The sequence below is a fragment of the Chrysochloris asiatica genome, unplaced genomic scaffold, assembly GCF_000296735.1.
Source record: "Chrysochloris asiatica unplaced genomic scaffold, ChrAsi1.0 scaffold00032, whole genome shotgun sequence".
NCBI classification, from domain to species: domain Eukaryota; kingdom Metazoa; phylum Chordata; class Mammalia; order Afrosoricida; family Chrysochloridae; genus Chrysochloris; species Chrysochloris asiatica.
The window spans coordinates 11,919,149-11,925,148 of record NW_006408550.1 but is presented as its reverse complement, the minus strand read 5'-3'; positions in this window follow the sequence as shown (position 1 = coordinate 11,925,148).

Sequence of the window (6,000 nt, the reverse complement as noted above, 5' to 3'; positions counted from 1 at the left end):
GCTAAGTACAGGAGTAAGAATTCATTGGGATGAGAACCAGTCTATCTAGCTAGATGCCCTGTTTGAGATGATTGTATCTGTGTTTAAATCCAGCAAAGAAAATAGAAGTGTTGGTCTATTTTAATTCAAATAATTGCTTCAAGAAACAGAAATAAATTGTGCATGAGATATTTACATGCCGTGGTAACGGGAGGACGCTACTAGCATGGGACCCCAGGCAGGAGTCATACAAGAATATCTAGCATTCAGTCTTGGAAAAGTTGAAACTATTTATGTACACAAGATTGAGATAATATTTATTTCAGCAAAATCTCTTGAGTCTATCCGTTTTTATTCCCAAGTTTTGGAAAACCTGACATTTGTTTATCCTAGTTAGTATAATCTATTTTGGTGTTAGCAGTTCTAGCACTGAAATTTTTTTAATGAAATTTAGAATTTTGTGTTAAAGGGAAGGCTTTAATAAAACAAGTATTCTTTTCACTAATAATGCTGTTAACCGAACTGGTATCCAAGTTGATTCCTGGAACACAAGTAGTGCAGATTGTGAAATTTGTTGTTAGTTGCTGCCGAGTTGATTCTGTCTCATGGCACCCCCATGTGTGCAGAGCTGAACTGCTCTGTAGGGTGTTCAAAGCTGTGATCCTTCTGAAGCAAATCCCAAAGTTACTCTTTCTAGGTTCCTCTGTGTGGGTTTGAATCACCAACCTTTTGCCTAAGAGTTGAGCACTTACCCATTGGCATCACCTAGGAACTCCTTATGAATACTTTGTATAAGTAATCCAGAACACTTCATTGTGCTCATGAGGAATCTGTACATAGACCAGTTTTTTTTAACAAAACATGGGAACACTGAGTGGTTTAAAATTAAGAAAGGTATGCAACAGGGTTGTATTCTGTCACCATGTTTCTTCAAGCCGCATGTTGAGCAAATAATTGGAGAATTGGGTTTTTACGAAAAATGTAGCATAGGTATTAAAGGAAGACTCATTAACAACCTGCGATATGTAGATGATACAACCTTGCTTGCTGAAAGTGAAGAGGACTTAAAATGACGTATTACATTAGGCAAATCTGCTGCACAAGATCTTTTTAAAGTGTTGAAGAGGAAAGATGTCAGCTTGAGGACTAAGGTGCACCTGACCCAAGCCATGGTATTTTCAATAACCTCATATGCATGCAAAAGCTGGACGACTGTAGAAGAATTGATGCTTTTGAATTATGGTTTTGGAGGAGAATATTGAAAGTGCCATGGGCTGCCTAAAGAAACAACAGATCTGTATTGGAAGAAGTGCAGCCAGAGTGCTCTTTGGAGGCAAGATGGCCAAACTTCGTCTCTGATACTTCAGACATATTGTCAGGAGGGAACAGTTGCTGGAGAAGGATATCATGTTTGGTAAGGTGGAGGGTCAGAGAAAAAGAGGAAGACCCCCAGTGAGATGGATTGGCCAAGTGGCAGCATCAATGGACTCAAGCATGGTAACCAGAGTGAGGTTGGCCCTATACAAAGAAAAAGGAGCTCTGGTAGCGTAGTGGTTACGAATCGGGCTGCAAACCTTAAGGTCAGCAGTTCGAAACTACCAGCTGCTCCGCAGGAGAAAGATGAGGCTTTCTACTCCTGTAAAGATTTACACCCTCGGAAATCCTGTACAGGGTTGCTATGGGTTGGAACTGACTCGACAGCACTTAACAACAACGACAACAACAAATACACCCTAGGCAGAACTCTACACCATCCTCCCTTGAACCTGCTCCTCAGCAGCATGTGTTCCAGTTGTGCATCTATCACTGAAGCTACAAACTGCAGAACCCTTGTCTTGTATCTTGTACCTGTTGGACATGTTTCTTCAGATAAATTCCTGCAAGTGTAATTACTGATTTTTAAAAAAAAAGTTATCTTAACATAATTTTAAACTTACAGAAAAGTTGCAACAAGGTAAAAAGAATTTCTATGCACCTTGCACCCATGGATTTTCTTTAAATGTTTGTCAAAAGCAACAGGTGTCAAACTTGTTTCCTTCTCAAGTACTTTATAAGATTTGTGAATTAAGAGGTCTGATCATTTTACTGACTAGTAAGCAGAGAAAACTTTATGACATATGTGCATCCTGCATTTCTGAAACCACGATTAACACTGTAAGTCAGGGGAATATGTAAGTTTGATAATTTACCTGCTTGGAACATTTCTAAGTTCATAGTCAAATTTTCCAGCTCTTCTGTTTATTCAGAAACCCCTCAAAAGTCTGTTTTTATTTCAAGTATTTGAGTGTTCCATGAGTTTTAAGAAGAAGATTAGGATAGTAGGTCTAATATTTTTGGAATGTAATTTACTACTTGATAGTTGAAGTCATTTTGCCAGATAAGTGTATATTATTGATAAGTAAATCATTTCCTTCAATTTAGTATAAATAAGTGAAGATACATGGCACGGAAAAGCATTCTCACAGCTACTCTCTCTGTTTTATAAATACACCTTGTCTTGTAGCATTCTTTAGCATTTTTCCTGTGAGAAATGCAATGCATTCTTTTTTTTTTTACATTTCTTCAGAAGAAATGACAAAAGCCTTTATTGATGGAAACAGCATATTCTCAACCACACTTCAGTTTACTGAAGGACAGACTACTTCTAAAACTTGAGCAGGAAAACTGGGTTATCTCAAAGGGTCAACAAATGGACCCTTTCCTAATCAGAGAGCTCAGAGCCTAAATGTGTGGAACTTGGTTTCTGCCCTTTGGAGATAACCTTGTGGGAGTAGAGTTTTCCATAGCAGGAGACCCACTCTGATTTTTCCATATTGCACTCCAGTTGTTTTCAGAATGTGTTGGAAGGCAACATTGAACTAAACTCTAAGATCCTGTTTTGTCTTTCAAATGCATTCCATTCAGATTATGGCACAAGTGTAGGATATATCAATCAGCCTCCCAACACATTGTGATTCATAAAGAAATCCCTTTAACTGATTGCCAATCTATCAAGATGCCAGGGTTTGAAAGAGACAGATGGATTCAGAGTGAGCTTGGCAAAAGCATAGTTTACAATCGCAAGGCAAGGAAGAGGTGCTGTGTGCTAAAGAATAGGCCAAAGAGTCTGAGAAGGACTTAATAAAGGAGACCAAAATGAGGCCACGGTTGTTCTATGATGGAATTCTCGCCTTTCATGAGGAAGGCCTAGGTTCAGCTCCTGGCCCATAGCTTTGTTTGTCAGTGGGGACTTTTGGTGTGGTGGTATAAGATAAGCAGTCGATCATAGGTTGGTTTGAACCACAAGGTTGGTGGATCAAATTCACCAGCTGCTCCTTGGAAACCCTACTCAGGGTTGCTATGAGTCGTAACCAACTCAACAGTACCTAACAACAACAACAACAACAACATCATACTGGAGAGGTTTCAGTGGAGCTTCCTGCATAAGACGGAGCTGGAAGAAAGGGCTAGGGGGTTATTTCCAATCATTAGCCAATAAAAGGGTCCAGTCTGCAACCAGGGCTGGGCAGCACTTCATTCCATCATGCATGAGGTCACCATGAGTTGGGACTGACTTGATGTTAGCTAACAACAAAATGAGGCCTCAATATCCAAGATGCTCTATTTCTATCTCTATCTCATCTCCCTCTCTTTTTATCACTGTGCGCTTTGTTTTAAAGGCTGAAACATTAATCACTGTAAATTTTCTAGTGCCCCTTATTGGTTGTTGACATACAAGCCACTGGTGTTGTACTTAAGTATCTTCCAGTGACGGTGTTGGTCCATGCCTAGAATCAAAGTGAAATGTGATGCTGACGTTTGTGATTGTTTGAATGGAATCGGCATTACCATACAAGGCAGCTTTGGATTCCTCATGGTAATCTTTTATTATCATTTTTTAAGTTTCCCAACTACTGCCAAACGTCTTGAACTTTGTGGAATGATTATAAACTTTATAAACATAAATGCTTGATTCTACTTTGAATTTCTGCAAAGGAATGCCACAATTATACTAACAAAGCATAGATTTTTAAACCAATGACCTGGAGTACCATTTTGGTGACTTTGATCCTAGGAAAGATTTTTGGGGTATCTTTGGAAAATTGATAAATGAGCATTTCAACAGCTATGCTGGTTTTCTAGAAGAAGATTATACAACCCAGAAGCAATGTCTGGGCTGCAATGCTGGCCTGTTTTCTGGATTATTTGCAGTTGTCTTAGATATTTAGAAAACTGTCCCTTTAAAACCTCCAAAACATTTGTTAGAAACACTTCATAATGGAAGTATGTTTCCCTTGGCATCTCAGTTAGGGCAGTTTTTTGGGTTTTGTTGTGTTTTTTTTTTTACAGCTCACAATATGAGGAATTTCGTTGAGAAACAGAAAGGGTTTTGTCTCTGGTGTGCAGACATGGAGCTGCTGTCTGCTGACAGCTCAGAATGCCATGTGCAGTGACTAGGTCCTTACAAACACCAGCCTTTCTCTTGAGCTTGAGCTTCTAGAAGATGGAAAGGCACCTGGAAGTAGTCTCTCTGTGGAAGGGCAAACAAACAAAAGAGCGTGATTTGAAGGTGGACCTGACATAGTTTCTATGAAAGAGAAGACATGTTCTCAGTATGGCATCACCAGGTGCTGAATAAGGACTCCGACTTGGAGGCCAGAGTGCCACGTACTAATTCCAATTCTTTTGCTTCCTAGCTTTGTGACTAACTATGTTACATAATCTCTATGTCCTCAGCATGCTTAGCAGTAAAATGAAATCATAAAAGGACCTACCTCAAAGTATTAACAGGAAAATATGTATGTGAAGGCATATATATATGTTAAGCATTAGACTGCTAACTGTAAAGTGGATGGTTCAAACTCACCAGCTTGTCCTTGGAAACCCTATGCAGGGTCAGTATGAGTTGGAGACAACTTGATGGCACTTAACAGCAACACTTAACAATATGTATATGTGTATGTTGCTATTGTAGATTATAGATAGCTATTGTTGTTGTTATGTGCTGTGGAGTCGGTTCTGACTCATAACCACCCTAGACAGGGTTTCTGAGGCTGCAAATCTTTAAGGGAGCAGAAAGCCTCATCTTTCTCCCATGGAACAACTGGTAGTTTCAAACTGCTGACTGTGAGGTTCACAGCCCGATTCGTAACCACTATGCTACCAGAGCTCCATACATATATTTCACTATACATGAAGTTTTAGTGGTACTGTAAGATAAGTACTGGGCTGCTAACCACAAGACGGGCAGTTCAAGCCCATCAATCGCTGTGTGGGAGAAAAATGAGACTTTTTGCTTCTGTGAAGATTTGCAGCCTGGGAAACCCTATATAGCAGGGGTGGGGAACATCTGGTCTGCAGGTTGTATATGGCCCAAGAAACCATTTGGTCTGGTCCTGCCAAGGCAACTTCAGTTCCAGCCATCATATTTTGTTGTTGTTGTTGTTGTTCAGGGCCGTCGAGTAGGTTTCGACTCATAGTTACCCTGTACAGGGTTTCTGAGGAGCAGCTGGTGGGTTTGAATTGCTGACCTTGTGGTTCAAACTGATTTTACAGTCCAGCACATTAACCCACAACACCATACCAGGACTCCTTTTTTGTTGTTGTTGTTGCTAGGTGCCATTGAGTCAGTATTGAGTCATAGTGACCTTATGTACAACAGAATGAAACACTGCCTGGTCTTGGGCCAACCTCACAATTGTTGCCACACTTGAGCCCATTGATGCTGCCACTTTGCTAATCCATCTCACTGGGGGTCTTCCTCTTTTCCTCTGACCCTCCACCTTACCAAACCATGACATCCTTCTCCAGCAACTGGTCCCTCCTGACAATGTGTCCGAAGTATGAGAGACAAAGTTTGGCCATCCTGGCCTCCATGGAGTTAATGAAATGTTTGACTAATACAGCAGGCTAATTTTAATTTGATTCTTTTGTATGACCTGTGAATAATGTTATAAATTTTGGCAGAGAAAAGGTCCCCCACCATTGCTATATGGACTCCTGGTGTGGCTCTGTGGGTTAATGTGCTGGATTGTAATGTCG